At 38.2% G+C, this 12,411-nt stretch overlaps 1 protein-coding gene across 3 annotated transcripts in view; it reads left to right on the forward strand.

Moving 5' to 3' along the window:
- Nucleotides 1-857: 857 nt before the first annotated feature.
- Nucleotides 858-12,411, forward strand: part of KCNG2 (potassium voltage-gated channel modifier subfamily G member 2) — a 223,413-nt gene continuing 211,859 nt past the window's right edge. Inside the window, exon 1 of one of the 3 annotated variants that reach the window (XM_063450482.1) lies at nucleotides 858-907. The gene's annotated coding sequence lies outside the window, so the exon portion shown is untranslated. Of the gene's footprint in view, nucleotides 908-1,140; nucleotides 1,188-1,495; nucleotides 1,531-12,411 lie in introns of those variants that run through there. The other 2 variants (XM_063450483.1, XM_063450484.1) reach the window with 2 other exon arrangements.

Below are 12,411 nucleotides of genomic sequence, written 5' to 3' on the forward strand. Positions count from 1 at the left end.
GTGTTTATCTATTTTATGATTACTGAAAATAGAAATTTTTTTTAATACATTTTTAGAAGAATGAAGAAACTCAATTAAGGTTTTTGCACTGTTCTACGTAAAACATTCAACCTTGACTTTTAATGTCAAATTGAACATTAGGCATGGATACCTTCTCAAAAGGACGTGCATAATAGCACCATTGGTGTTATTCCCTAACCTGCAAGGTGTACCAGACTGAATATCTGAATTGCTTTAGAAAGTATAAATTCACCTACATTGTGTAATTCAAATTTTAATCCAGTATAATTTGGAGATTAATTAAGAACCTTGTTAACAAAAAACAGACCATGACATTCATGAAACTCCTTTTTGTTGTGAAGTAAAATCCGAGTGCCAATATTTTGGCTTGGGTAGCCAAGCTGTGACTGTGAATATTTACAGATCAGCTATTTTAGCCTACATTGTGCCAGTTGTATTTGATTGTGAAACAATTTGGAGTTTAGAGAATGAATTATAATATGCATACTGCCTATTGTTTCACTTAATTCTTGGAATCTGGATATAGGTTCCTTTAAGCAAAGCAAAACTCATATTCTGCACTTAGAAGTCATTTAGACAGGCATTTGCTTACTGATGTTTTCTGTGAATTTTTGAAGACAATGTGAGCAGTAAAGATACAACAATTCCTGTGTTAACTGAGCAGATTCTCCTGGTCTATTCCCATCACTGACCAAAGTTACAGGAATAGCGAATTGAAGGGATTTTCTTTTTTTCTTTCAATAAATCATAGTTTGACTGCAGGACTTAGAAAGGCCATTAGCTAATGCACGCACCAGTTTACACATAAATAAGCCAGGTATGCTCATATAACCCCTACCCACACACCATGTCTCAATTCCAGCATCTACTGATTGCAGTGCAACAGGTAAGTGTGATGCTTAGCTCACAATCATGATGGCACCATGCTATGACCTCAGGTAAGTTGTATGACTGGTAACTTCTCTCCTATAAGATTTAATTGCCAGAATTACACTAATCTGTGGCCATATACTGCATTATAAATACCCACAGATGTTTCCAATCCCCCTAACATCCCCATGGCTCACCCTGCGTGTTACATCCTGTGGTTACTACATTAGTACTTAGCCCAATCTGCACCTGATACCCAGTAAAGCAGGCTTCTGGTACATTGAGACATCCTCAAGGTAGGTCAGGCTCTCGCATTTCCTGAACTTAGTGAATGGATGTGGATGCTGCAGTCACCCCAGGCTTCCTTCCAAAACAGGCAACCAGGTGTGTGGCAGTAGCCAGGGCTACCCTCTCCAGCCCCTGGCATCCAGCGGACATAGCCTGGAGGGCGGTGCAGATGGCGGGGGCTGGTTTCTCTCTTCCCCCGGTTTGTATGAGAGTTAGAAAGGGAGGGAGAGCTGGGGAGGAGGCGGGGTGGAGGACCTGTGCCTGCTGCCGCCCTACCTCCCAGCTCTCAGTGTTTGGGACAGGACCAGGAGAGGATGTATAGACAGCAGCGCCCACCGCCAGCAGAGCGAGGTAAGTCCCAGTACTTTCTGTATGGACCGACTGTCAGCTCTCCTGCCATCAATGTAACTCACTGCTTTTATTATCCACTCCCTGATTACATGCTGCACTCGTGTCTAGGAATATAGCAGCAGGAAACTTTGTAATTAGGCATGGGTTCCCATTTTAGGGTAACTGCCAGGGTGTGTGTGTCTAAATAACTATTTACAATGATTTAGAATAATTTGTGGAATATGTGAGAGATTCCTGAAATGACATTTGATGCTGTTTATATCATACACTGGATGTGTGCTGTTAATTAATACTAAGGGCTATGGGGCATTTACTGGTACCTGCACTCTGACAAACCCAAACCAGTGCTACTGCTACTGAAAGACACCCATACTACTCCATGAATTTGAGGATAACGGGACCATGGTATGAGAGAAAAAAAATGGGGATTCAGTACTAAGATTAGGCTTTACATCACATGACATTGATGGTTAACTTTTTAACTTAATTAATTTCTGAACCATATATCCCACTGATCTCTTAGGCTGGCTAAGCATCATGGGTAATGTAGTTCACAAAACATGTGTGGTGCCTGTGTTAGCAATCAGGGTTCTAACAGAATGCCTGTAATGTAAACATTGTATCCCAGCGTTCTGCAGGTAAGTCAGTATTATTTGTCATTAATAAACTAAGCATTTCATTGTCTCTTAATATTTTACTAGTTTTAGTGTAACATCACTGTGACAATAATGGATAAGGGTGGTTGCTTTCTTACTGTATGGTAGCTTGCCAGAGACAATATATGCCTGTTAGCATTTGTTTTTACAGCAAGGTGTATTATTTTGTTTGACATTTGTAAATCTAAACAGCTTTGCTCATTGCCACTTTGTTGCTACTGTGGCGATTGGCACTTAGAAAAGTGATTTGTTTCTCACACCTCTTTCTTTATTTAACATTTACTGAGGATTACCTATTTCAATCAAAAGGAATGCAAGAAAAGAGAAAATGTAAATAAAGTGCATGTTATGTACTGTACCTAAATATCATATTGAGATGGTCATCAGATGACTAACTCTTTCTTTGCATTGTTATGTAAAGTGCGACAATCATAATAAAGTGAAAATGCATTTATAATGGCAGTGGTACTGACCCAAATGAATGAATCTAGCTGGTATTAAATATATGTCTGATGTGTTTTATTTTTCATACAAATTGCTTTGTGTTTTACTTATGAACTACAAGGTTAGAAGTTCCTTAAATTACATTTCCAGTAGCAGCAAAGATAGCTTATCAGAGGATAGTTTGCTAATTATCTACTGAGAAACTACATTTACTTGCACCACTATAGAACACTGTTACAGTACAATACATGTGCGATACAATTAGACCAGTCATACTGCCTCTTGCTGAGCAGTAATATGAAGGCAGCCAAAATATCACACCAAATTAAAATGCTTCTGTATTATGCTTGATATTTAATCAATGGTACATTATCTCAAAAGTACTGCATCACTGTCAGTGTTAAGTGGCATTTTAATACGGTGAACTTTTACTTAGTCTATATTAATAGAATATTTTTTTATCATATAGGACATTAAGAATTTGGGTTGCAATGTGTGTTTTTTTTTTTCTTACTCCCTGTCTAATTAAGTGTGCGTATGTTGTATGCGAACAAGAATTGCCCACAGGAACCAACTTAGAAGTGCCAATAAATCATAAAACGTGTAGAATTTGACTCTTTTTTCATCTTTTGTAGCATTCATTTGCACAAATGTATTAAAATTTATCAGGACAATCTTTATTTTATTTTATTGTGGCAGCCCCAAATTTGTTATCTGAATCTCTCCATAGTCCATACCTGTATACCGTGTAGCTTAATGTCTGCAGAATAGACTCATATTATTACTAATGTCAGTATCAAATGTAACCTGGAGGCAAATAGCATATCTTTCTTTTGAGTGTCTTGTATATAGGGAACATTGGTTTGGACATGGTGCTGAGGAATGAGTAGAAACTCCAACAGCGTAAGACGATATCTAACAGGAACGCTAAAAAGGGTAATTTGCTAAAGTGGAATTTCCTTGAAATGCAAACTGATTTTCAAAGTGTAGGCCAAAAAACTGAATTGCAAAAATTCTCCAAGTAAGTTCTATTTTCTGTTTGGCTATTGTGGACTTGAAATAGAAAATCACTTGCAATTAATTCTGATTTCCCAGTAACTCTCATGTTATTGAATACATGTATGTAAAACTTAAAGAGTTGCTCCAACCAATAACCAGCGGTTTCATAAAAACACTGTGTTTTGTTGTAGTAACCCCATTCTGTGCTGGTTCACACCCACTCTTGACAAAAAAATGAAAAAAATAAAAAATAAACTTGCCTCTTTTATTCTGCAAGTTCTCCCTCAGCCTGATCCTCCTTTGCTAACGTGGTGCCCCCTCACCTGGACTGAGGGGAGGATATGGTGCTACGATGTGCTGTCTGGTGCCAGTATTGTGTTAATGCTGGTGTTAAACGCCAATTTTGCATAGAAGTGACATTAGTCAGCATGGAACTCTGGCTGACTAATGATGCTGCTGAAGGTATAATTACACCTCCAGCAACAAAGGGGTTAATCTCTGTATGTGCCGTGTTTCAAAGCGAAACACTGCATATACAGCCCCTAGGCACCATGAACACTTCAAATCAATAAGGTAATCATGGTGCTTGGAGTAACCATTTATATGTGGTATTGCCATATATATAATGTGCAATAATCTATTGTATCTTGTAAAAGTGCATTTCTCCATATATCGAGAGAACATTGATTCAAACAACTATATTGAAACGAGTACATAATGTTATCATGTATTTGGCAGATGCATGAGATGAATTGTTTTGTATCGGGATGATATCAAAGGAAAATGGGTTGGCCCATACGATAATTATAATGTAACTGGACAGAGAGGGGGTAACCCTCAAAAGTTTGAACAAGAACAAAGAGAGAGAACACTGTCCAAAGGAGTGCTGATCATCTGTTTTAAAATTGACGTGTGTAATATGTTGCCGTATTCTGCTTGTGTTATTCATGGGTGCTGCAGTTGCTTTGTAGCGTTGTACTTGTGCATGTGTGAGCTGTTATATATTAAAATATACGTTCCTGAGTAGTTTGTGGTATTGTACATGATCCCTGTAAAAGTGGCCTGTGTATGGGGGTTGCTTGTGTAAGATGTCACAATGTGTGTTTGGTGTGTGTATGTGTGGGGCTGCTTAGGGTACTGTATGTGACAGGCTGCTTGTGGGGCTGTGTGCATGTATGTGGATTGTCAGTGGTGTTGTGGGGATGTGTTTGTGTGTGGGCGATGGTTGCATTATTTGTATGAGTTCAATGTATATCTAGCAGTATGGGTGGTTTCCCTGCGGTCCGGTGGGGACTGGGCTGGCCAAGTACAGGTCAAGGGCAAGAGCTGCAATAGCTTCTGCAGGCTGCTCTAATCCAGTGCGGATTCCTATTCACAAGTACTGGGACAAAGTGATCTGAGGTTACTTCCTATAAGTGCTAAAATGCGTAAATTGAGGATTGCCCCTAATCACTCAGTTTGTACTAAGGACTCTTGATGGGTCAGAGCCAGTTTAGCTTTGGCAGCCTTGAGTGCCATTTAAGAGCACCTAGAGTGCCTTGCATGGCACACGTGCCGTAGGTTGCTGACCTCTGGTCTAAGGTATAAGCTTGCTTGGGTGTATAGTTCTATGTAGGTGTGCTGCATGTGTGTGCTAGAGACGTGTGTGTGCAATATGATGCGATACATAGTGCTTCTCAAATCATTGGCAAGTTTAGGTAGTGAAATGAACATTGAACAATTGGGAATTAATAAAATGTTAGTGGCCAGGACATATTTATTATTATTTGGATTATTCCAGCTCTGCCTGGCTTACTATGGTTATTTTGGACACAAACATTTTAAACTGCGATGGTATGAGGGAGAAGAGAAAGGTGAGAGGCAAAATAATGTAAGTGAAAGCTATAACAATGCTGTAGAAACATGAAGCACTTTCACTCTTGGTAAACATGAAGCATCCCGTATTGACTGAATTGCCTTATTACACGCTATGATCTTAATCCATCTTCTTATTTCTGTGACCAATCTTTATATCAAAGACACCTCAACTTAAATAACCAACACTGAATCTGTTATGAAGAAACAGATATCTCTCTGTGAGCCCATTATGAATACTGTTTCCAAAAAAAGTATCATAATGGGAACCTACTTTGTTCTTCTTTAGAGGGGTAAATAATTTTTGCTTAATAATTGCTTTACTTTTGGTCCTATATTTCTTATTTGGTTCTACATTTCTTATTTCTCAACAAAATCTCTTTCAATCGTTTAATCGAAAAGAAATATTTAGCAGCCACTAGTCAGTCAGTGGTCAAATGTAGAAAAATGTGAAATGTAGAAAAATATGAAATAATTGTGTATTCAGGTCATAGAGCTGTGCCATGCAAGGGAGGCTATCATCATGCATTAAAGAAACATAAAGAGAAGAGAATTAACAAACTGAAGCTTTAGTGAGGACTATGAATTGTGTTACATTTTTGAATTACTCCCTTAGGATTAGACTGGCTAATGATAAACATTCAGCTCCATTGCTGCAAAATATTTTAAGACTAGTTACTTCCATTTCTAAAGATCCTATTGATTCGGTACACCACACAGATGTACAGTTAATATTTTGTTGGTTTTTTTCTTCTCCTCTCTGAGTTTTTCTGATTTTATTTCTTACTAAGCATTTCTTGGTTTTCTGTTGTTTTCATAGTGTTTCTTAGCTTTTATATAACTTTCTGTATACATTTGCCTTTCATTGCTGTATTCACATGTAATGCTGTTCCTTTAAATATTATTTATTGTGTGCAATATTCTTACAGTATGTATATAATTACTATGATAATTTTTTTTATTATTTCTTTGGGCTTTGTCCAGGAGACTATTATTTATCACGAGATGTTAGCTGCTTATTTCTATTCAAATTACACATAGTTTCAGGTTCCTTATTATTGCCTGTTTATATGTTTTTTAATGTTTTTTTTATGAATAATTTGAAGTTTGTTCATGTATCTGATGTCATGATATGTGGAGTGAACCCTGCTTTTTGACACAATTCTAACCCAAATCTTTCTTTTTCCCAAAATGCATATTTATTTATATTATGGGTGGTGGTTTGTTTAATAGACACATGAATGCAATGAAGGCATAAGAAAAAAAGGAAAACAATTGTTTGTGGCTTTTACCTTTTCTGTGAAATTCTATTGGTCGGTCTGTCTATCTATCAATCTGTAATATTCTATTATTTGTTTTCCATTTTCCTCTAAATTATGACGTGTTAACAGTGATAATTCATAGTTTAGTGACTACCCTGTTAGATTCGGCATTACAGTTAGATTATAGAGGCTTTATTTTGACAGATTTACATTCTGAGTCAACCAAAAGCACTGACAATATGTTTTTCTAACATTTCATTGTATGAATGTTTATTGCTCAATGTAATAATTACTGCACGTCATGCAAATGGCACAATAAAACCATTTTTGATCTGTGTTTATTTCTGAATCTAAACTACAATTACTTAGGTGACATATACGTTTATAACTTGCCTCCAAAACATCCATGAGATCAAAGAAATAAACGAACTAACCAGATCATCATTTGTGTTATATCTTTAACTACAATATAGTATGATATATGATATTTAAAAGAAAATATGTAATATTTCATCATTTATTTCTGATTAATACGTGAGTTATTTTAGAAGCAAAATAAAATAAATGATTTCACTTTCATTTTTGCTTAAAATCTTGCTCAGTACGCTGTGGATTTGGCTCCTCTTTACTTATATTCTTCATGACGAGTACAAGTATTCATCCTTTGACAACTTGTACCCTAATACTAAGGGTTTGGAAGAATAGGGACTATTTTAAGTTTCACACCATTCTGACAGTCTATAGGCTATGTAGTTCTCTGCTGCCAAATACAAACATATTTATAGACTTTGTGATTCTTGAGAAGGAGCACAGAAAATATTCCAATCACTGTATCGTCTGTAGAATTTATTTCCTAATACTTTTTTTGGCAGATATTGTCTATTTGTTGGAACAAAACAAAAAAAAGAAATATTTATTTGGATGAGATCTGTTATACCATCATTCATATAAAAGACTTGAGTTCACTCTTGTGTAGAGGCTGATATATCCACAATTTTATAAGAAAGGAAAAAGTAAATATTTGAAAAAACATTTTTGTGTTGTAATGGATACTTTAGGCTGGAGCTGATCTCCCTTTTTATTTAATAGCATAGATAACATAAAACTTATACAAATAAATAAAAGAGAGATACTCTTGTGCATACTTTTACTGCAACTCCCCAAGTTCTGACTCTGCATCAAGCTCTACCCAAACTAAGAAGCATTTGCTAGCTGTCAGACCAGTGCTACCTTTTCTCATCCAAGGCACACAAAGCTTTTCCCAGAATTCCGTGGTATTGACGGTTGTCACGGTTCTTCTCTTCTCTCCTCCAATAACTCTCGCGAGACGTTGCCATGGCAACCGGGTCTCGCGAGAGTTATTAGCAGAGAGGAGAAGAGAAGAGGCTGTGTGCTGCCTGGGCCCCCTCTGCGGTAACAGGGAGCCGGGGGCCCGCGGCTGCACACATAGATAGCGATATTCGCTATCTATGTGTGCAGAGAGGGAAAGTGGGGCCCAGGACTGCCAGAGCAGTCCAGGCCCCCCAGGGCCGCCAGGACCGTGACAACCGTCATGGTTGTCACCCCCTGATGGCGGCCCTGATCACAAGGGCCCGCTAAGACCACGAACAGTACTGACCCAAAAACCAAACCCTGCCTGGGGAGACATCCGCCCTACTGTTGGAACCCTATGTCTACGTACGATAGAAATTATACAGCACAAACGAATGTAATCCTTGAAGTGCAAACCGTGCATTAACCTACCTTTACATTTCTGTAAAACCATTATTTTATGAAAAATGCAAAAATAAAGAATTGTTAAAAAAAAATTATGTAATCCAGTTAACTCTGCATAAAACTGTACATCTCTCATTTAAGAAAAATAATAAGCAGAAGTAATCTGTAAGAAGTCAGTAATCCATTCAAGTGGATTATATGGGTAAATATATACTAATCCTCCAAACGTTGTGTGTCAAAACTGTGAACATTTCCTATTCATTTACTTATAATGCATATGAACATCCTCCTAATTACACACTCTTTATTCATTGCTCGTTTGGTTGGTTAATATCGTAAGAATCTCATATGCATGGTTTGCTGCATGTTCTGTGTTTCAAGGCAATTAGCAATTATTTCTATAACGGAGTGTATTTTTGTTGTGAGTGGGAAGATTTTCAAGAGCCATCCAAGGATCAGTAGTTAAAAAGATACCCGATCCTCTGGCTACCCAGAACTGGAGGGGGAATATGTATGTTGATGTTTGCTGAATTCTACAAAATAGCTTGAAACATCTCTATGGCACTTGCAAGTATAGGAAGTTATGTCCTGGATATTATCCAAAACTGCACATTAGATATCTACGGATAGTTCTTAAATATCTTATCTTTGAGTAAAAAAGGCAAATTGTCACCTGCTATATGCATTAAAGGCAGTAAATGTTTGTGTTGTTATATTTGCTGATAAACTTTGTATCTAAAAAGTTTGAAAGAGTAAACAATTATGAGCACTAAATTGGATCAGAAAAAAACAATTAGGTTGGAGATCTGGTATTATCTTATCATAAATGAGATGAAAGTCGCTCTCAGAGTGGTTCTAATTGTGAGTAATATGGCATGAAAAATGTTTTTTGGAGAAGCCTGTTTGCCAGCCTCCTGCCCTGTGAATATGGCCCCTGTAATAAACTGTTTGTGAAGCAGCACTTCAAACTCCCAAAGCAGTTTGAAGCGGCATTCAAACACGTGGCACAATGAGCAGTGTTTGGTCGTCGAGTGTATGGAACTCAAATCGGACACTCGACAGCGCGAACACCGCTAAAACACATACCTTCCACGGATGATCGTCTATTCGAACGGAAGTCGAACGGCATTCGGTAGGAATAAGCTCCCGAACCAGAAACATAGACTAAGTGCTATACGAACTCTTAAGTTTGGTATTTTGTGTTCTGCTTCGAATTCCTGAAGTGGACTGACCGCACAGCCTGATTCTCTGGAACTGTTTTGGGCATGGAACCATGCGTACGTATGGTACCATTAAAATCAGTTGCTGCTTTTCCTCAACATAGAGTCTCATCTCATGTGTGGGGGAAACGACTGTATCTACCCTTGGGGTTGCTATATCACTATACTTCCCTTGGATTATAATCACTAGCTCTTCTAAGAGCTGTTCCTGCCCTACTCTCTAGAGTAGGAGAGGTTCACCTACTGGAAGCTGGATCCTGGTCTTGGGTCCAGGGTGGGTGAAGGATGGCGAGTTCCCAGCCAAGCTGTAACGCTGGACGTAGGTACTGTGGTGCTGATGGTGTCTGGTGGAGTGCTTGTAGTCTTTGGTGAGCACTAGGAGCAACGATAAGTGGAGGCACACGGTTGGGGTGCCAGGCGATCTGTCACAGTGGTTAAAAACATGTACCATAAATGCTCTTGTAAAAATAATTTATATGCAGGTTGATCATTTAACCTAAGTTTCAGATACATCAATACTGAAGTAGAAATATCTGTTCTTGAAAGTAACTTTACTACTTCTTGAAAGTAATCTAGATCCCTGTTAACTTAAAAATAGCAAAATTAAGTATAAAGTTTTACAAAAGGAACAATTATTGTCGTTATTTAATTAAAAAAAAAATCCCTTCAAGCTTTTTTCAAATGTTAAGTTTATTGACAAGCTAATCTTTGAAATGGGTGTTGCTAACTAGTAATTTCCAGCTGTTTTTTAATGGCTCCAATAGAAAATATTAGGGGGTATTAAACGATATTTATCTACTCGTTTCCTTGCTACATTATATACCGCTATTTCTCCACAAATTAAAACCTGTCTAATCTAGGTATAAAGAGACAAACTCAAGTTAACAAGTAACAACTCTGCATAAAAATGCATGTTATGTATAGGTAATAACATTTTAAAGTGAACCTGTATTTGATTTTTAAACTCCAAGCCAGTGTATTTCTCTTGTTCTATGCAGCCCAAAAATGGAGCTTTCACCATACTTACCTCCCTTCTAACGGAGCCGGCACTGCACTAGCCTGCCTTCATGGGCAGCAACTTTCATCTATGGACAAGGATAACACATGACTGCTGACCCATTACCCCTTTTCCCCGTTGCTTCCCCAATCAGACACCACACACCTTTTCTGTGGATATGGGCAATGGCCACAGCTTTATTAACACCTTAAGGACACAACTTCTGGAATAAAAGGGAATCATGACAGAATATTTCCGTCATGTGTCCTTAAGGGGTTAAATTCAACTCAATTCAAATAACCATAACCTGTCAGCTGTTGGGCGCTTAACTCAACAGGCAGTTCTACTCCTCTCTTTCCCAAGAGCCTCAACAGTCGGCATTTGCCATCAACCCTCGTGCGGTCTGTCATCTCCCCAGTTTGACTCTGTGTCTTCCTCCTTTATTCCCAGTTGCACTGTCCAGGGACCCCGCCAAGCTGTGACAAAACAAGAAACAAACAGCAAGACACCAAACCACCAACAACAATTAGGACCCAAAGGGACATCATCAACATAGGAATCTGGCATATTACATACAAATAAAGCATATATCTTCTACATCTAACTCACTGAGGCCAATCACAGGTGAAGTGCACTTGCATAGTGTGAGCTTTACAGTTGTGGTTGTTATGAAAACATGGTATGCTAAATTCTTTTGTATATGTAGGGACAGATGTTATTAGTGCACAAAACAGCCTTGAGCTTGGAAACCTTTAAGTATATTTCTTACCTCAAATATATACTGGCTATTAGTAATAATAGCTTACAATTGGTATTTAAAGGAACAGTATAGTGTCAGGAATGCAAACATCTTTTCTTGACACTAAAGTGCCAGTGTGGCTGTTTAGGTCTGCCCCTTCCCCCCCCCCCCCAACCACCCCGGTTCAGTGAAACTGATTTTACTTACCTTTTTCTTCCATGTTACGCCAGTCTTGCCACATCTGGCTCCGCCTTCATGGCTGAGATCATCAATCTTGATGATCTAGGACAGTCAAATGCTTTGTTTTTCCTTAGGAAAGCATTGGGAGGCTCTTGTGCATGCACAGCAAATCGCCACATTGCACCAATCAGCATCTCCTCATAGAGATGCTTTGAATCAAAGAATCCTGATGGGGAACGTTTAACGACTTCATGCAGAGCGTGGAGACGCTGAATGCGAATGCTGCACACTGTACAGCACTGAACACAGGAAACACCTCTAGTGGCCGTCTGAGTGAGTGCCACTAAAGGTGTAACTAGCCAGCAATGTAAACACTGCATTTTCTCTAAAAAATAATGCTGTATATTAGTAGAACCATTAAATATTCAGCTAACAAGGAGCAAACAGTTAGTCTTGTGTGGCAAAGAACAACATGCATATGCTGCATAAAAGCCAAAGAAATAATTTTAAATATGCATTAGCCTGGCTGGGAGTGGGGCATTCAAATGTTAAACTAAAATAATGTGAAAACTGATAGCACCATTTTACCTCTGCCTCAGATATGAACTTGTTGCCTATCCCCGTTTGTGATTTACATTTGCCAGTTATTCATTTATGCAGCAGATTTGCAATCTAACTCTCAAAAGCAAAAATCAATTGGCATCAAATAAACATCCATCCTATTGCTGAGAACTGAACATTTTAATTTACGCTACGGCGAATCCCCATGATATGGCATGGATTTACTTAGTATTTTTACATTTTGCAAAGCTAG

Source organism: Pelobates fuscus, chromosome 4 (genome assembly GCF_036172605.1).
Source record: "Pelobates fuscus isolate aPelFus1 chromosome 4, aPelFus1.pri, whole genome shotgun sequence".
NCBI lineage: Eukaryota > Metazoa > Chordata > Amphibia > Anura > Pelobatidae > Pelobates > Pelobates fuscus.